The sequence below is a fragment of the Lynx rufus genome, unplaced genomic scaffold (genome assembly GCF_022079265.1).
Source record: "Lynx rufus isolate CCGP_SWC_20201006 ecotype Redwood Valley unplaced genomic scaffold, mLynRuf1.p SCAF_4, whole genome shotgun sequence".
In the NCBI taxonomy this organism is placed as follows: domain Eukaryota; kingdom Metazoa; phylum Chordata; class Mammalia; order Carnivora; family Felidae; genus Lynx; species Lynx rufus.
Genome location: NW_025814856.1, coordinates 146,461,682 through 146,482,742, shown reverse-complemented (window position 1 = coordinate 146,482,742; position 21,061 = coordinate 146,461,682). Strand labels below are relative to the sequence as shown.

At 41.4% G+C, this 21,061-nt stretch overlaps 1 protein-coding gene across 3 annotated transcripts in view; it reads right to left on the bottom strand.

Moving 5' to 3' along the window:
• Positions 1-19,272, bottom strand: part of NRF1 (nuclear respiratory factor 1) — a 145,396-nt gene extending 126,124 nt beyond the window's left edge. For all 3 annotated transcript variants that reach the window (XM_047097458.1, XM_047097459.1, XM_047097460.1), the window contains exon 1: positions 19,196-19,272. The gene's annotated coding sequence lies outside the window, so the exon portion shown is untranslated. The remainder of the gene's footprint in view (positions 1-19,195) is intronic.
• Positions 19,273-21,061: the final 1,789 nt, after the last annotated feature.

The following is a 21,061-nucleotide window of genomic DNA, read 5'->3' as shown; positions in this document are numbered from 1 at the left end:
TGCAATCATTTGGTATCTGTCTTTCTCTGGTTGACTTATTTCACTTAGCATTATATTCTCTAGCTCTCCTCATGTTGTTGTAAATGGTAAGATTTCATTCTCTTTTACGGCTGGATAATATTCCATTGTGTGTATACACCACATCTTCTTTATCCATTTATCTATGGATGGACACTTGGGCTACTTCCATATCTTGGCTATTGTACATAATGCTGCAATAAACATAGGAATGCATGTATTTCTCTGAATTAGTGTTTCTGGGGGGTGCCTGGGTGGCTCAGATGGCTAAACTTGAGACTCTTTTTTGTTTTAAAATTTTTTTAATGTTTATTTATTTTTGAGAGAGACAGAGACAGAATGTGAGTGGGTTAGGGGCAGAGGGAGAGGGAGACACAGAATCTGAAGCAGGCTCCAGGCTCTGAGCTGTCAGCACAGAGCCCGACGCGGGGCTGGAACTCCCGGACTGTGAGATCATGACCTGAGCTGAAGTCGGATACCCAAGCGACTGAGCCACCCAGGCGCCCCTCGTGTGACTCTTGATTTTGGCTCAGGTCATGATCTCAGTCATGAGATCAAGCCCCAGGTAGGGCAGTGCTGTGCTGAGGGTGGAGTCTGCTTAAGGTTCTCTCCCCTCCTTCTTGTGCCCCTCCCCTATGCTCTCCCTCAGGGGAAAAAAAAACCCAATTTGAATTAATGTGGTTTTTTTTTTAATGTTTATTTATTTTTGAGAAAGAGAGCACAAGCAGGGCAGGGACAGAGAGAGGGAGACACAGAACCTGAAGCAGGCTTCAGGCTCCGAGCTAGCTGGCAGTGCAGAGCCAGACTGAGCCACCCAGGAGCCCCATAAATTAGTGTTTTTGTATTTTGGGGGTAAATGCCCAGTATTGTATTTTGATCTCTGTCCACAGTTCCTGCCTCACAGCTCCTAAAACCCTTATAATTTCTGGTGATAAGGTTGACCAACCAAACTATCTTTCTTTTGTTATGTTATTTAAGGTGACTTTGGGAGTCTACAAAAGGGCAGGGAAGAACTTTTGGCCCCACCCCCACCTCCAGGAAGGGGGAGAGGGGCTGAAGGTTTAATCAGCCAATAGCCAAAGACTTAGTCAATCATGACTACATAACAAAGCCTCCATAAAAACCCAAAGGACTGGGTCCACAGAGTTTCTAGGTTGGTGAACATATAGAAATGCTGGGAGAGTCGCACGCCTGTAGAGGGCATGGAAATCCCGTGCCCTCTCCGCCCTCTTCCCATCCCTTGCCTGATGTCTCTCTTTACCTGGCTGTTGATTGATTTCCTTTGCTATATCCTTTAATAAACTGGTAAAAATAAATGTTTCCCTCAGTTCTGCGAGCCTCTCTAGCAAATTAGTAAAACCTCGTGGGAATGTCTGATTTACCGCCAGCCAGTTAGAAGTGTAGGTACAAGCTGGACTTGTGATTAGCATTCTGAGTGGGAGGGAGTCATTGCAACCTCCATCTGCAGCTAGTTGGTCAGAGGCACAGGTAACAGCCTGGGACTTGTGATTGGTGCCTAAAGTAGGGGGCCAGGGGGCAGTCTTATGGGATTGAGCCCTTAACCTGATGCTATCTCTGGATCAATAGTGTCAGAATTGACTTGAATTCTTGGATACCCTGCTGATGCCCAAGAATTGCTTGGTTGTATGTATAGGAAACCACCTCTCCGAGAGAGAGAGAGACACACACACACACACACACACACACACTAGAACTGGTCTCAGGGTGCCTGGGTGGTTCAGTCGGTTGAGCAGTTAAGCTTCTGACTTCAGCTCAGGTCATGATCTTGCAGTTTGTGAGTTTGAGCCCACATCCGGCTCTCTGCTGTCAGCGTGGAGCCCACTTCAGATCCTCTGTTACCCCGCCCCCCCCAAAATAAATAAAAACATTAAAAAAAACACAATTGGTCTCAGAACAATTTATCAGCCAAGACATGTGCCTTTTTCACTGTGCTTATATTTGCACTAACGGTGTAAACGCAATGGTAGGGTAAAACTAAATGCCACCTTAGCACCATGTATACCGCGTCGTTATGTGCACATAGTAAAACAGTCAATTTTATTGAAGAACGTGTTGATGAAAGAGTACAAATTATTAATTTTATTAAATCTTCACCCTTGAGTTCTTGTCTTTTTACTCTTCTGTATAACCAAATGGAAAGTATTCACAAAGTAATTCTGTGTTCAGAAGTGTGTTGTTTCAAAAGCAGACGTATCATGCTTTGAGCTGCAAACTCAATTAGCTATTTTTTCCCAAAAAACACCATTTTTATTTCACTTCAAAGAGCTTTACTTTACTTCTCTTTACTATACTTCAAAGAGCAGCTAATAAACAAACTATATGGTTATTCAGACCTGGATAAAGGACAAATATTTTTTCAAAAATAACAAGTGAGCCTGTCACTTCAAGGAAAATAACTGACAGTATTTGTTGCCAATGATAAAATTGGGGGATTTCAAATGATAATTAGGATTTTGGAAAACTTGTATCTGCCACAGTGAGCCTGATAGCTTTCTCTTACTTTTAAAAAGCCTTTTTGGATAAGATCCGTGGTAGTGTTAATGAACATGATTTTTGTGTCAATAGTTGGAAGATATGCCTAACTCAGTGAACTGATATTTTCCAAATTGACCAATGTATGATGTTATAAAATCATGCATGGGTTAAAAGATTCTTTCAAAGTGTATGAGAAGCCAATAGACTGGAGCCAAACAAAGTACAATCATGGTTTCTGAATCTCCACGGCAACTCACCTTTAAGAAATTAATATTGCTGAGTTTTGGTGTAATATCAAAGAAGAGTATCCACAATTATCCTAAAAGGCTCTTAAAACGCTTTTCCCTTTTCCAACTACACATTTGGTATGAGATGGGATGTTTTCCATATATTTCAACCAAAGCAACATACTCAGCAGACTGAATGCAAAAACAGATAGAATCCAGCTGTCTTCTGTCAAGCCAAACATTAAAAAGATTTCCACAAACTGTAAAACAATACTCATCATTAAATTTTTGTTTTGGAAAATACAGTTTTTTCTATAACATGTAGTGTGCACCATTATTTTCAAATTAATTAATAAACATTTAAAAATTGCTGTTTAAATTTCTTATACAGTAAATATCAAAAGTTATAACCCACATAAACCTCAGTAATTTTTAAGGATATAAAAGGGTCCTGAGACCAAAGATTAAGAACCAGCATAATAAGAGAAAAAACAGAAAACACAAGTCATAACCCAAGGTCGAAAGTGTGACCACCGTCACGGACCATCTGTTCTTGGGCATCCCGGCTCTTCCTAACTAGGCCTGTGCTACCTACCAGACTCGTGAAGTAATTTATTTGGCCCTGCTGTCAATAATAATCAAAATAATCAAAATGAGTAAGTCTTTAAGCAAGCATAAAAAGGGCTTAAGCAATACCAAGATAACATGTTAAACCAATCTGAAGTGATAGTTTTTTCTTTACTAGTTTTCTAAATAAATGGCCCGAATTAAATTGGTTTTATTTCTCTGGTATAAACTTAGCCTATAAAGAGAAGTCTTTCACAAAGGACTATATAATATACAACTCCACTGGAAATGCATCCCACACAATCAAATTAGTAATGGAAAGCCATGGAATTTGGTTCCCTGCCTCTCAACAATAGGGGGGAAAAAACCTAGAAATCCTACACTGGTGCTGGGGATCAGGACACAAAAGATGTCATTCCAAAAAGGGGGTGGAAGGGAAGCACTTTCTAAAGGACCATACGCACATAAGCAATCATTTGTGTTTTTAAAAAGGGAGATACAAACATACTTTTTGCTTAGCCTACCTTAAAGGATACACAAGAAACTGGCAGTGGTGATGATTTCTGGAGAGGGAGACTGGAAGAGAAACTCATTTTTTCACTGTATTCCTTTTATATTATTTGATCTTTTAGCCATGTGCATATAAAACTTATGCAAAATAAATATTTTTAATTTTTTAATGTTTATTCATTTTTGAGAGAGAGAGAGGAGGGAGAACACAAGTGGGGAAGGGGCAGAAAGACAGAGGGAGACACAGAATCTGAAGCAAGCTCCAGCTCTGGCTGTCAGCAAAGAGCTTGATGTGGGGCTCAAACCCATGGACCACAAGATCATGACCTGAGCCGAGGTCAGACGCCCCAGGTGCCCCCAAAATAAATATTTTTAGAACATCACTTCTACATCATCCATTCCTCTAGTCTTTTATCTCAAATGCAAATTCCAAACACTACTAGTAGGTATGGAAATCATTAAATGCATATTTATTACATAAGCAGTGGACACACATTTCATATACCTGACAGAAGAATCAAAAGCAGCCTGTCCATCAACCAAGACCTGATTACAGAAGGAGCACCTAACAATGCTATCCACGTGCCCAACATTGATATAGTTGCTACTTCAATGGTAACTTTTTTCTTTTTTATATTCACTACAGCATTTGCTTTAAGAAATATTCTCGGAATACCACCAGAGTAGGTAAGTTTAAAGACTCCTTTAAACCACGCAGCAACATAAAATTCAGAATAGAGCTACTACTATGCACTAGGCACCATGACTTGATAACGTAACACTCGTAACACACAACATAATGCGTAACAATGTACACCTGGGTCTAAAACCTAACTACACGCTTTGGATTTAATAGTTACACCAATAAAAAAAGATGGAGGTTTTAACCAATTTCCCGGTTTAACAAGCCAATCTCATGATGTGGCTACAATACACATATTCAAATGTGGGCTTATTAATCATAGTGGCTACACAGTGCCCAGAATACAAATACCCACTGTAGTTTGTACTTATCAGGCCAATCTCACAACTCGTGCTGGGTTCTAGGCCACACATAACATCTAGAGACCCTAACAAAGCACAGTAGGGTCAGAACAGTTTGATATGTGGAAGGCAACATTTAATGAGTTAGGTATCATGTGGAAAGTACTTCACATGAATTTTTTTTAATGTTTATTTTTGAAAGACAGAGTGCAAGTGGGGGAGGGGCAGAGAGAGAGAGAGAGAGAGAGACAGACAGACAGACAGACAGACAGACAGACAGAATCCGAAGGCTCCAGGCTCTGAGCTGTCAGCACAGAGACTGACACAGGGGCTCAAACTCATGAAACACAAAATCATGACCTGAGCTGAAGTTGGATGTTTAACCAACTGTGCTATGCAGGTGCTCCCTTCACATGAATTTTTCTTAAATCTTCACATTACCAATGATACAGGCATTACTAACCCTGTCTTAAGATTACACAGATTCAGACTCAGAAAGGGCAAGTAACATGCTCAAATTTGCATGCAACTTAGCATTAACAGGATTTAAACCCAGAGCCCCTGTAACAGATTGAATGGTGGCTCCCCAAAAGGTAAGTCCGCATCCTAATTCCTGGAACCTGCGAGTGTTACCTTATTCGGAAAAAAAGGGTCTTTCAGATATAACTAAACTAAGCATCTTGAGATGAGGAGATCACCCTGGATTACCCAGGTTGGTCCAAAATCTAACGACAAGTGCCCCTATATGAGTGAGGCCAACAGAGATTATACAGAGAGTAGCTCAGAGGCATATAGCCACAAGTCAAGGAAAGCTAGCAGTCACCAAAAGCATGAAGTGGTAAAGAAAAGACTCCTCCCTAGAGCCTCCAGAGGGATTGTGGCCCTACAAACACCTGATTCCTGACTTCTGGGCTCCAGAACTATGAGAGAATTTCTGTTATTTTAAGGCACTTACTTTATGGTAATTTGTTATGGTAGCCCTAGGAAACAGCCCCCTCAACTCTTTCCAGCATACCCCATTACCTTTCCAAGAAGGCTGAAGGTCCCAGGGACATTTAAACCAAGAGACAATTCAAAAGGGGCACCTGCTCAGTAAGTTAAGCATCTGACTCTTGATTTTGGCTCAGGTCATGATCTCACGGTTTTGTGGGATCCAGCCCCATGGCATCAGGCTCCGCACTGACAGTGCAGAGCCTGCTTGGGATTCTCTCTCCCACTCTCTCTGCCCTTCCCCCCACTTGCATGTTCTCTCTCTTTCAAAAATAAACTTTTTTTTTTTTAAAAAAGGCAACTCAGAGGACTTTATAAAGAAAATATAAAATATTGATTTGGGAAGTCCTAGAGAACAAAAGGTAGGACCAGCAGGTAAAACTTACAGGGAGAAATTTCAGTTGAAACTAAGTTTTCTAATTTATGTCTTAAAGATTAAAAATTAAACAGCCTTTGTTAAGTAGTAAATTTCCTATCATTGGATGTGTTCAAGGAGAGACTGATGATCATGTAACTTTGGGGAAGAGGGGTGGCTTAGATGACTTAGAATCTGGTTCCACCCGGCGTTCCCAGAAATTATAAAGTATTAGATGGCACCACAAAGTGTGGTAGTAAGGTAAAATATTAAATGAATTTTGCAATGTTTCCACAATCATTCAAATAAATACTGACTGCTTGTTACATTGTCAGGCACTGTGGTTGATAATGGACACTATGTTTGTATCTATGATCATGAAGCTTTACAAGCCGGTGGGAAAGACAGACATGTATCGAGTAATATACAAACAAATGTAAAATGACATGTATAACACACATGGTAAAGTGCAAAAATGAGGAATATCTGAATAAAGTTCCTGAGGAAATTATGCTCGAGGACGGACCTCAAAGTCATAAAATGTATATGATTTTACTAAAAAGAGATGAAAGGGAAAAGCTTTCCAGGCAGAAGGAACACCAGCAGGAAAGACCTTATAGTTAGGGGAGCATGACTGATACAAAATGAGTCCAAAAGTTACTAGGTACCACATAAAAGAGCTTTGTCTTCATCCTAAATTCAATGGGGGAAATGACCAGAGCTGTGTATTTAGAAAAGATCGATTCATTCTGGCTGCACTGAGGAGAATGGACTAGGGCTTAGCCAGAGTGGATGCGGGTAGACCAGTTGGAGGTTATTCCAACAGTCCAAGAAAGAAACCATAGCAACTCAGACATAAGTGGTAAAGGTGAAATGAAGAGGGCAAATTGAGTTTAGAGAGTTAAATAAACTTTCTAAAGGATTTGGTGGCACTGAAAGATGAAAGTTTCTAAGAAACCAGATGAAATGGTGGTACCATTCACTGAGGTGAGCCAGAGCTGAACAGGACCAAGTTTGATAAGGGAATTTCATTTTGAGAAGTGCTTCTGAAGCATCCAAGAAATGCCAACTGGGCCATTGGATCTAGGGTTCTGAAACTTCACTGTAGGCCGAATCTGAGTGTGCATATTTACATGGAACAACTGCACAGACTTTTATCATTAAGGGAAACCAATTATTGTTACAAAGTAATCAATTCTCTTAAAAATTTTTTTTAACATTTATTTATTTTTGAGAGAGCACGAGCAGGGGAGGGGCAGAGAGAGAAGGAGACACAGAATCTGAAGCAGGCTCCAAGGCTCTGAATTGTCAGTACTGAGCCCAACACAGGGCTCGAACCCACAAACTGTGAGATCATGACCCGAGCTGAAGTCAAACACTCAACTGACTGAGCCATCCAGGCGCCCCAGTAATCATTATTCTTAAAAAAAGATAATTTCAAAATCATGCTAAAAGACAAGAATCACTACTGTACTCAAAGCCCTAAATTACTACTAAACAAAGATTACCTATTTAAAGGGTACTGGATATTTGGATATATACCACTCACTGGCTACAAAATGGATTTCTTCAGAATAAAGACAATTCATCTTGGTGGACTCTCAACTTAGAATTAGCTACTGTTCTCAAGTATTTTGGACACAAAAACTGAAAACAAGTTTAAGAGGCAATAAGTTTGTACGTATTATTCTCAGATTTTCTACCTCTCGCTGTCTGGAAGACATTGATTTAAGCATCTTTTTTTCAAAAAAAATTTTTTTGATGTTTATTTTTTTTTTTTTAATTTTTTTTTCAACGTTTATTTATTTTTTGGGGGAACAGAGAGAGACAGAGCATGAACGGGGGAGGGGCAGAGAGAGAGGGAGACACAGAATCAGAAACAGGCTCCAGGCTCTGAGCCATCAGCCCAGAGCCTGACGCGGGGCTCGAACTCAAGGACCGCGAGATCGTGACCTGGCTGAAGTCGGACGCTTAACCGACTGCGCCACCCAGGCGCCCCTTTGATGTTTATTTTTGAGAGAGAGAGTGTGAGGAGGGGAGAGGTAGAGCGAGAGGGAGACACAGAATCCCAAGTAGGCTCCAGGCTCTGAGCTGTCAGCACAGAGCCCAACATGGGGCTTGAACCTTCGAACCAGGAGATGATGACCTGAGCCAAAGTCGGACGCTTTAACCAGCTGAGCCACCCAGACGGCCCTGACTTAAGCATCTTAACTGTCAGGTATAGTTTTTCTCCTAAAAAAGATTGTAATCTTCAAAGTAAAAGGGAAGAGAATAAACAAATCAAACTTTTTTCTTCTGACACACACTTCCACAGGCTTTATACTATACTTGCTTGAAAAAGGACTAAATTGCTTTGGACATTAGTTGCCATAACTAAGGAACTATTTACCCTAGGTTTGTTTTCCATTTTGTATAAAATACAAAATGCAAACCAACTACCAGAGGGATTAAAGACAGACCTAAATGAGAAGGCAGGAAAATTGGGTTATATCACCAACTGCAAAGAGAATCCACTGTATAAAATCTTTAAGGAAGTTAACTTTGAGAAAAATCAAGTTATTTTACATAAAATTAGTATTATATATACCACGTACTTCACTGAGGGGAAGCACAAATGAGATTACATTGCATTTTATATTTGTACACATATTTAATTTTATATGTACAAAATCTTTTGAAATCCCCATAGATAATGCTTAAAAACCCAAGTATTAATACTTCTGTATTACACTACTGATGCTACTAATATCTAATTTGTTCTCAATAGGAACAGAAAAACTCAGAAGGTCCTAGGGTAAAATAAAAGAACCAATAATATATTGAGATGAACTTGTTCACTTCAGAAACTATCTTGCAAATAGACATCTTAGCTCAGGAAGTACGAGAGCAGAGTGGAGAAAAAAAGGAATTATTATGTGAATGAAATTGAGGTTAACCCAGGATTTAGCTTTCATTCTTCACTAAGTAAGCTTTCACAGGCAAGCCCTTTCGCCCTTACTCCAAGTTATCCTTGCCTCAGCAAAACCACACAGAGCACGAAACAAACAGCAAGTATTTTCTGAACAAATTTGAATTTGGAGAGAAACTTTTAAATATCTTTAATATTTCATTAAAACAAACGGATTTACAACTGCTGCACTAAGAATATTTCAGGGCAAAGATAAACAGATGAATTAAATATCCTCAGACATTTTTGGTTCAAAACAATATGCAGGGTATAATTCCATTTATCATATACAGTATGTGCATGCACATACATATACCCCTAAAGGAATATCTAAAACTAAAATATTATTCATTATCTTTGTATAATTATATTTTAAATTTTCTTCTTTTTGCTTTCTTACAATGAACACATATACATACCTTTTTACTTTAAGAAAATACCAGATTTATTAACATGTCATAACACAGACTCAGAATTAATTTTAGAAGGAATTTTTATTCAGAAGAAATTTTAGATATCATTTCTATCCTCTTCATTTTTCAAGTGAGACAACAGGCCCAGTGAGGATAAATAACTTGCCTGCCCAAAATCTGACAGTGAGTCCTTAGGGCCGTAATTATATCATCCATGCTTGTGTGTGTGTGTCGGGTGGGGGGGGGGGTGAGGTTATAAAAGTTAACGCATTTTCACTAAAGATAGTTTGAAAGTTACAAGAAAAAAGATGAAAATCACCGATATGCTTATAAATCAAAGATAACCATTTAATTTGAAGGGTTTTTTTGGGTTGTTTTCTTTGTTAAATTGCTCACTACAAAAATTATATATTTTCAATATAGAAAAACTTTTAAAATATAGAACCAAAAATTAAGGAAGAAAAGACAAAAATTTTAACATTCCGTTATATAACTGGTGATGTCTGAATCATTACTTTCTTAGACTTAGTACCTGAAGCCAGTTTTGGATCAAAAGACTACTTCTGTGATGGCATTTTTATTTAGCAAGCCTTGGTTGGTTCTTTAATTGGTGGGTTATTTTTATGTAGGGGCTAAGAATTTTATTTCATAATTGTTTAATAAAAGACAAAGGACTAGGGCACCTGGTGGCTCAGTCAGTTCAGCGTCTGACTTCGGCTAGGGTCATGATCTCACGGTTCATGAGTTCGTGAGTTCGAGTCCCACCTGGGGCTCCCTGCTGTCAGCCTGTCAGCACAAAGCCTACTTCTTCTTCAGATCCTCTGTCCCCCTCTTTCTGCCCCTCCCCTGCTTGCACTCTCTCAAAAGTAAATAAACATTTTAAAAAAGTATGTTTCTAAACAACAACAACAAAAAGACAAAGGACCAAAACGCAGCGAACAAAGGATAAGATAAAATACTCCTTGGGGCGCCTGGGTGGCTCAGTCGGTTGAGCATCCGACTTCAGCTCAGGTCATGATCTCGCCATCCGTGAGTTCGAACCCCGCGTCAGGCTCTGGGCTGACGGCTCAGAGCCTGGAGCCTGCTTCTGATTCTGTGTCTCCCTCTCTCTCTCTCTCTCTCTGCCCCTTCCCCGCTCATGCTCTGTCTCTGTCTGTCTCAAAATAAATAAACGTTAAAAAAAAAAAATACTCCAATTCTATTTAGGGATCTTATCTGTAGGTTTAGTGACTGTAAAGATAATCCACATACACAAGCTAATTACAAGTTACAAGCACACATTTTCTATGCTTAAGATTACCCAAAATATTTATTCATTGCTTTCTTGCATTTACCAATACTTCTATAGGGTATTCTATAAAAAATTGCTGGCACTGGGTCGCTGGGTGGCTCAGTCAGTTAAGCGTCGCTCTTTGGCTTAGGTCCTGATCTCATGGTTCAGGAGTTCGAGCCCAGCATCTGACTCTCTGCTGTCAGCATGGAGCCTGCCTTAGATCCTCTGTCTCCCTCTCTCTCCCCTACCCCAGGTGTGTGCACACAACTCTCTCTCTCAAAAATAAACAAATCTTTTAAAATAAATAAACGAGCACTTTAGAAAAACATTGATGGCATTAATTATAGAAAACACGTAAGTTATGAACAAATATAAAAATAAGCTAATCAAACTCATAAGCTACTGAACCACCATCAACTCAATTTGCAAGACATCAAAAAAAACTATTTCACCTTTACCTTGTCCTTTTAAAATTCCTACCTTCTATACACTTTTACTTTTTTAATGTTTTTATTTATATATTTGAGAGACAGAGTGCAAGCGGGGGGGGGGGCAGGGAGAGAGGGAGACAGAATCTGAAGCAAGCTCCAGGCTTTGAAATGTCAGCACAGCGCCCAACGTCGGGCTCAAATCCACAAGCCCCGAGATCATGGCCTGAGCCGAAATTGGACGCTGAACCAACTGAGCCACCCAGGCGCCCCACCTTCTATATTGTTTATAAAGCACATAAATGTATTAGTACAAGAGCACAGGAACATCATTTATAAATAAATGCGATTCAGAATGTGTGCTCAAAATTTTACTTGTAAGGATGACAATCAAAAGTTGGAGATCACTGGGCCATGTGGGTGGCTGCCAGCTAAGCCTCTGACTCTTGATTTCAATTCAGGTCATGATCTCATGGTTCATGGAATCAAGCCCCAGGTCAGGCTCTGCACTATTAGATGGGATTCTCTACCCATCTCTCTGCCACTCACTCATGTACACGTGCACATGCACGCACTCTCTCAAAATAAGTTGGAGATCACCCCGAACCTAGGGCCTAGCTAACAAAACTGTCTCCTAATATCAAAGATCCAAAAATTATAGAGGAAGAAAGTAAAAATGACCAGTTATCTAGAATTTTAGAATGAAATAATTTTGGAATAAATAAGATCTAATATGGAACATTTTTAAAAATTTGCCTAAATTTCTGGGGCGCTGGGTGACTCAGTCGGTCAAGCATCCAACTTTGGCTCAGGTCATGATTGGTTTGTGAGATCGAGCCCACATGGGGCTCACTGCTGTCAGTGCAGAATTTGCTTCAGATCCTCTGTCCCCTTTTCTCTGCCCTTCCATAACTGTCATACTTCTGAAAGACTCTATAGGGGTCCAAAGGTATTTTCATTTCATAGTCAGAAAAATTAAGGAGAGAATTTCTTGCCCCAAATGAGTAGACTGAAACATCTGTGCATTTCAGAAAATTTCCAAAGTACAAGCAACTCCCAACTTAAAAAATTTTTAGTGCAATCTATGAACCAGTTAGATTTCTTTCAAAACTTATTTTCTCTTTAGAATAGTAATTTGAGGGGAGCCTGGGTAGCTCAGTCGGTTGAGTGTCTGACTTCAGCTCAGGTCTTGATCTCACAGTTCGTGAGTTCAATGCCTGCACCGGGCTCTGTGCTGACAGCTCAGAGCCTGGAGCCTGCTTTGGATTGTCTCCCTCTCTCTCTGCCCCTCCCCCGCTCACACTCTGTCTCTCAAAAATGAATAAACATTAAAAAAATAAAAATTAAATAAATAAAATAAAAATAAAATAGTAACTTGATCCCCGACAAAGCCCACTGTATATAGTGCATGAATAGATAGTCATATACTAGTGTGAATCCTGGAGTATAAAACAACAACAACAAAAAAACCCCAGAAAACAAAACAAAACCCCAAGGAATCCAGAAGACTTGGCAAGATTCTGAAACTGGTGAAGCTTTGCTTTGACATTCCTCCCACCTTCCTTCTGGTGCTCGTAGTCCCATCTCCTAGAGGTGCCTCAGATCTTCCCAAAGTTCCTCACTTGAGATACTCACTCAAAATTTCTTCCCCTTGGTCTGTCCCAGTCAATCTGGTTAACTGATTTCAGACAACTAACACAATAAATATCTGACTGAATTACCAATACTGAAAAGGCCTTTGACTTTTCTGTGTGTCAAGAATGCTTTGAGAATCTCAGAAAAGTTATGGACCCTCTCCCCAGAAAAATCACACACACATACAAAATTTTTCATACAGTTTCAAGAGATCAGGGTTACATGGCCAAAATATATCCATGAGTCCCAGAACTATAAAACCCAGGTTAAAATACCTCTGCACTTAACATGTAAATATTATAAAACCTCAAAACTCTTCAAGAGGAATTTGTATTTTAAGAGACTATAAACTCAAACATACTATACTATACACTCAAATCTATAAACTCCATTATTTTTTTTAATGTTTATTTATGACAGAGACAGAGCATGGGGGGGGAGGGGCAGAGAGAGAGGGAGACACAGAATCTGAAGCAGGCTCCAGGTTCCAAGCAGTCAGTCGGCACAGAGCCCACATGGAGCTCGAACTCACGAACCACGAGATCATGACCGGAGCCAAAGTCGATGCTTAACCAACTAAGCCACCCAGGCACCCCAAATCTATAAACTCTAATTGTTAGAATTTAAGTTTCCTCCCAAAGCTTTTATACTGTAATTCCCGTAAGAGAAGGGGAAGAATAGGACCTATTTCTAAGCATGGGTCATCTATTAAATCGGGTTTTATAAACCTTACCCCCTGTATTCAATAATGCTCCAGAAATCTATTGTGTTTAAACTAACATGATTCCTGGCAAAACAATACACACACACACACACACCTTTTATCTCTGAAAATTCCTTTTATCTCTGAATTGCCAAATCCAGTTTTCACCCTAATGAGCTCTCTGTAGTATTTCAGGTTGCTAAATTCCCCATTAAAATTCCCTTACCCTCTAGACTCAGCTTCTTCAACCCCATACTATTTATCTTACCTCTTTAGCCATTCTTTTTCAACTTCCTTCATAAGCCCCTCTTCTTCCACCTGACCTACAAATGTAGCTGCTTGGCAAGGTCGCCCTTAGTCTTTTCTTCAGTCCTGATTTTATACTCTTTGGCAATTTCTATATGACACTATGCTAATGAATACAAATCTCATAATTGATCCCCACTTCCCTTTCTGCGCCAGCCCAAATTTGTCAATAGTGACCTATATGACATATCTCGATTCCCACATTTAGAACCATACCCTATTACCTTCTTCCTCAAATTCTGTTATTCCAATACATTCCCTATCTTAATTAAAGGCATCATCATTCATTAACGAACTCTAATCTTTGAACTCCCCCATGCTGTTCCCAATCAGGTCACAACCTCATCAGCTTCATTTCCCACTACTCCCTAAGTACAGAAAAGTCTACTGGCTATTTCTCAGACTATGAATGCCCTTCTCCTAGCCTCTTCTCTATCAGGCGAAACAGCGACTCACCTTTCCAAGCCCTGCTTAAAGATCTCCTACATGAAGTCTTCCCTAACCTCACTTATTCTACTCGCATCACTCACCCTCTCCCTCTATAAATCCCACACCAATTTTTCTTTATTTTACTTCTCAACATGCTATATGAATGGATAGTTGAGCCCTTATCTTTCTCCCCTAGTAGAAAAGGCCTGTGGTTTATATGTTACCGTAGCACTTAACACGTGCCTGGAATAAAGTAGGTCTTTAATCAATGTCTGGTGAATGAATGGCAAAACTCCAAAGTGAGGACATAGTTAAGGTTATTTCTCAATGGAGGGTATGCCCCCTTTTGAACATAAAACAATAATTAAGTCCCCTAGTCCCTCACTCCCCATTTCTAGTCTACTGCTTAGTTTTAAGCAAGGTTTCATGGGGACATTTCCTCACTTCCTCTTGTTCTTTGTAGGGTTAGCTGCCAGCCTAACCACATTAGCATTCAGGAGCAGCAACAAAACAGACTCTCCAAGTTCTAAAAAGCAAAGACTTTACAATTACCAATAGTAAAATACAAGCTCCTTTTTAAAAATAGTCTTAACGTTTATGCATACAAATCTCATTCTTCAAGATTCTGAAAAAGGTTTGGCATAGTTTATCCAACAGGCACCATTTAAGAGTTCTTAAGAAAATGTCCACTTGTCCAACTATCTCAACCAAAATTTACACATTCATAACCATAGAAATCAGCATGCATGAATTAACCTAAATAATATGCTTATATACTAAATACACTATAAATAGTAGTCTAAGTCACCAGATGACCCATACATAATTAGCTCTTTTAGCTTCTTTTAAAAATACATGTCCAAAATTCCAGTGATCATCCCAATCTATAAGACTAGATTCTTTTATCAGTATCACCCTTTCTCCCTCTTCTCCCCACCAACTTTCCTAAAACACACACACACACACACACACACACCTCTCCCTTTACAGACCTGGTTTCCTCAAGAAATGATCTGATAGCTTAGGAGCAGTTTGATAAGGCAGGCTACACAGTCTGGGATTCTGGAGAAGATTCCATATGATACAATTATCTTCTAAGAGACTGCTGTTGGTGACAGAATACAGATTTGCCTCAAGAGATCACAAATGTGGTAGACCTGCCATAACCGTCCCCTACTTTTTTTGTTTTTTGTCTTTTAAAAATATACTAGAATCTCACTCTCAACTTGTATTTCTGTCTTTTCTTCAGTTCATATAAATGTTCACATTTTAGGCATACAGACCTGGTGAAAAGACAAAAAAAAAAAAAAAAGACATGATGAAACGTGTTTGAAGCTTCAGTAACTAAACTGCACTGAGCAGGGTCAAAAACTCATTAGCCTAATTCTGAACTGCACTTCAGAAAAAAAAAAAAATGTATGCTCCAAAGCATATATAATCCACTTATTTTTCTTGAGCAGTCAAAAATTCTTTTCATTTTCCAAGTTTTGTCCATATTACATCGAAATAACTTCAGACAAAGCATTCTTGTTGCTCCAGGATTAAAAGTTTCCAATAGCTCAATGTGGTTGTAATCTTCTGGAAACACCTGAAATTGATTTGTTTCACCTCCTTTTACTCTTTCTCTTCCAGCTTGTTCACCTTAGGAGAATATTGATGGACAAAAGTTCTAACTGAAAAGTCCAGAAAGTGGATAATCTATCCCCTAGCTAATAAGAAAGGAACTATGATACATAATGCACAAAAATTGACATGTATCCAGAGCCTCAAAAACAAACAAACAAACAAACAAACAACCCCCCAATGACTGGACTTGGTCTAAATAAGCTTAACAAGTAGGTTTCTTTTTCATTGCTGTTTTACTGAGCATTTATGGAAAACTATATTTGGGTAAGCTCAGGCTAGCTTTAACTCTCAAGAAAAACATGAAAGAATGGAGAGAAAAATCTTCTAATTTTTTTTTTTTTTTTTTTTTTAGAAAACAAAAGATCGGTATTTATTTTAAGGCTGCTTTTCCAAATACAATATACACTATATACATATATACATACATAGATACACACACACACACACATAATTATATAATTAATGAGCATCACACAGTCACAAACATCTAAATTCAAATATCACATTTCCTGGACTAATTACAACCCAAGAGGGTGCACTCAAATTCTTGAGGTTAGAGTAGACACTTCTGAGACTCAACAACCCAGAGTTCCCACTTTAAACTTCCAGTTTTTCACAGTGGCACTGAGTAGATGAATAAGCTCACTGCCACACAAAGCTGGGCTTGCCTAAAGAGGTCTGACAGGAGCTGAACACACGCAATAACTTCCTGTTCTCCAGAGGACTGGAGGGTGTGCTTCTATAGGCTGACAATTCATAAACCTTTCAAAACCCAAAAGTCAATATGTCTTTTCAAATACTTTTGAAAAAAAATTTTAATTCCAAAAATTACTGTTCATCATTATTATTCCCCAGTTATTTACTGAATATCATTATATAAGGAAAGAGGTATAAAAAAGTTAATCCCAGACCCCAAGGAGCTTAAATTTCCCTTAAAACAGTTACCCATTTGTGATTACTTCACATAAAATACTTCTCAAAGACCAACCCAGGGGTCTGGTTGAATTCACAGTACATAGGCAATGCAAATTCAGGTATTTAAATCATAGGGAGTTTGTCTTCAGCTCCCTAACAAAATTAGAGATGGATGTATACTTGCAATTCAATAAAAACAAGAAACCTATAATTTGGGGAATATACATGAATTGGAAGGGAAACCTGAAATCCTTTCTGTATCTGGACAAAGTCTCTCATTATTTCCTGTTCTTATAGTTACTTCCTAAATCCAGAAGCTAAATTTCCTTAAAACCTGATAAGAAATCTATTTCCATGAAAACGCTTGGCTTAAGATTTTTTTTTTTTTTTTTGCTAAATAAGAAATATGACAGCCACTAAGCAAAAAGTCATTTTTTGTCATATATGTTGCGTTGGGCGGGGGGGGGGGGGGAGGGGAAAGGCACATAGGATGAAATCAAAGGATTTCAAATAAGGATGTGCCAAAAAATAGTAAGCAGTATTTATTAATCTCATTATATTTTTTGTCTTTGTCATGAACCCAATCAAAAGTCACATCTAACTCCTGTCAGAAAAAAAAAAAAAGTCCCTTGACACAAACAATTTTGCACACAATTTAGGACCCAATATACTGCACTACATGTGATAATTGTATGTTTCCTCTCCTGCTCATAAAACAAGGCAATTACACTCATGCGCAGATAGAACACTCATATTTTCACTACCTTATGAGAAAACATGTCAAACTGATTTCAAACACAATTCTAGGGATTCGGGATACTACTACTGAATTTTAAAAACAAATCAAACAAAAAATCCCCAGCATCTCCAAGGCCCCTCCTCCCCTCTTTCCTTGAGTGAAAAACAACCCAGTAACTTACTGTTAAAAGCCAGAGTAAAAGGATTTTTTTTTTTTTTAAAGGCCTGGACCAAGATGAAATAGGAAAAGGAAAAGGATCACTGTGGGCACAGATGATGCCCTGGGGAAAAAGGTGAGATGCACAAACCCATTCTCCTGTGAGCACTGTCCAAGCTGACAGGTTCACTCACACTGCCTTCGCTTTAGAAGTTTCCCGATACATTGTCTCTACACACTTAAGAAAATGTGAATTTTGCTCTGACCGCAGAAAGAATTAAGCACAACTGACACCAGCTCTAAAGTAAGGAATTAATATATTCTAATCTAACGCTTAAGAAGGGATGGAGTTCAGGCAACAGCTCCTCCAACTGGCTGGAGCAGATTATCATTTGAAGCCCTAAAAATACTAAGATTTTTAAACAACTCCAAGTTCTGATGGGTACAATCAGATGCACTATAAAACTTTGGGACCAGCGGCAACGACACAACAGGTGAGAGAGGCGGTGGACATCACTGCACAGTGAGGTGGACAACATGCAGGGGCAAACCCTTGAGTTCCCCGAAAGGCTGGGGACATGAGATAATACCCATGCACAAGGCCAAGACCCCGTCTTTACAGTGGCAACAGTTCTGTTCCTTCCGAGGGTCGCGCCACTCCCCCTCTCCTCACCCAGGGGACCACCACCCCAGGCACAGGAAGAACCGAGGCCCCTCCGCGGGCAGCATCTCAGCTGGGGAAAAAACACAATGTCGCTCCTTATTTCTGCGTACAAAAGGACTTTGCGCCCTCCTCCTCCAACTGCCGCCGCTGCTGCCCGGGCCGCCTCCTAACTTGCAAGAAGGTGGGCAACGCGCCATATTCCAGCGTCCCCCGGTCTACCTGGGTAACAAGCCCACGCCACCCCGGCGGGAGGGAAGCTTCGGAAGCCGCCCAAGAGCCAGCCTCCTCTCCCGCAGGAGACAGCAGCTCCCGCGCCCCGGCCCAGCCCGCCGCGCCGCCCGCAGACCAGCCCCGGGAAGGGCCGAGGGGGCGAGCGGGGAGCCGCGGCTCCGGTCCCGCGCAGCCCGCCCACCTCCCGCTCCCGGCGCGCTCTCCCGGGCCTCCCGCTCCCGAGCCCGCGGGAAGGCCGGGCCCGGGCCCCGGGTTCCACGGTGGAGAGGAGGCCGCGGCCCCTAGAGCCTCAGGCGGCGGGGGAGGCCGGAACCCTGGGGCTCTCGGGAGGGCAGCGCCTCCCTCCCGAGCCCGCCAGGACGCCTGGGGCCTAGTGCGGCCTGCGCATCCTCGGGGTGGCGGTTTGACTGGGCCGGGCCGGGGCCCCCCGCCCGAGGCGGGCCGAATCCGGCGGGGGCCCAGGCCCGGAGCCGGGGGCGGCAGGGTGCAGGCTGCGGGGCGGGCCGGCCGGCCGGCGGGCGGGCGGCGTGTTGCGGCTGCGCCGGGGCTGAAATAGCTGGAGATTGCGCGGTAGGGCACTCACCTCAGAGCGGCTGCGCTACCGTGGGCCTGCGCCGTGGAGACTGCGACCGCGCCGGCTCCTCGCAGCCTCCTGCCACCAGCGGCAATGGCGAGCGCTGCCGCCTCTGCCGCCGCCGCCGCCGCCGAGGAGGGGGAGGGGAGGGAGATGAGGCACGCACGCGACGCACGGGCTCGGCTTCCCCGCCCGGCGGCCGCCATGATGGGGAGGTCGGAGCTGCCTCTGCGGGGCTGGCCCGGAGGGGGTTCTGAGCTAGGGTCCCTGCCGTTATCTTCGGCCTCCTCGAGTACGCATTTAGCTTCAAAGGATTGGATGGGGCCGGAACCACGGAGGCAACTGGATTAGTTGGGACTCTCGGGAGAGTGGCGCAAGCAGCCCAAGATGGTTGCTAATCTGGAAATAGTAACATTTCTCGCCCCCCGGCCCCGAGAATTAGCACCTCCTGAATGAGCCTCGGCAATCGGTAACTAGCTTCCTCTGTTTCCTCAGCCTTGCCAGTCGTATCTACATCCTCTTATGGAATGACCTTTGTTTTCCGATTTCAAACCCTGCCCAAGTATTTAAAAGCAGAAAATTGTGTACAAAGCAATATATTAATTTATCCGCTCATTCATTCGTTTGGCGAACATTTCTAGAGGACCCTTTATGTGCCAGTTTTGCCCTGGGCACACTGGAGATGTAGACGAAGTCCTTGCTCTCAAGGGTTTTGTACGTGGAGTGCAAGCAAGAGGGACCCCCCCCCCGAAGCAGGTGAGAAGTAAAGAGGAGTGGGTAGCAGAAAAACAATGTAAGAGACATAGGAGAGGTAGTTTGTGTTCTTGGTTTTTAAAAGTGTGATGAGGAAACTACATGCTTCAGAACCACTAACAATGATTACTTAAATCCTGGGCCCCAAGTGGTGTCGCCACAATCTTGGCTTGTTAGCCCAGGAACCTGCATTTTTAAAAACGCTCCTACTCACACGTCCTGATGATTCTCATGGACAGCATAATGTAAGAAGCATTGCATTAAGATGCATGGTTAGTTCAGGCTACTCTATCATCTCTAATCAAGACACTGCAAAAGACTTCATGATCTCCCTGCCACAGGAATTGCCCTCCCTAATCCATTCTCCACCCTACAGTTTGAATGGTCTTTCAAAAAAGTAAATCATGTCACTTCCCTGCTTAACAGGTTTAATGAGATCCCAGCGCACGTAAGTTAAAGCCTAAAATTCTTTGAGCTGGCTTCAGAGCCCTCCATGACCTCACTCTTGCTGCCATCTTTGACCCCCCTCAGACTGCAGCCAAATTGGGAAGCTCTCAAGTCATACAAGGCAGAAAGTTCTCCCGCCTCATAGTTTTTGCAAGGGCTGCTCTCTCTGCACGGAACTTGCTTCTCACTCGTTACTCCTTCGAGTCACCCGCTCAAACTTGAATAATTCCCGCCACTTCTTAAGGTCTCAACATTAATGCCATTTTTTTTCTGCAAGAAGCATTCTCCCATCCCCCCAGTTGAGTGCTTTGACTCTTCCATCATCATACCCAGAAAATTCTGTGCTCACTTGTGCTTATTGAGCACCCACAATGTGTCAGGCCCTGTTTTTAGTCCTTTACACACATTATCTCCTTTCTCATTTAATTCCCAAGGAGGGTCCACAAGGCAGATATTACTGTTATTATTATCTCATTTTGCAGATAGAGAAACAAGGGCACGTAGAAATTACTTGCCCAAATCCAGACAGTAAGAGGTGGAGCCAGGCCTGAAAGCCATCAGCTTAACCTCAGAGTTATGCTCTTGACCATTACTGGAATTTTCATGTTGCAGGTTGATACCCACTGATGAAGCACACAATTAACTTAGTGGGTAATGACCAAGATATCATAAAAG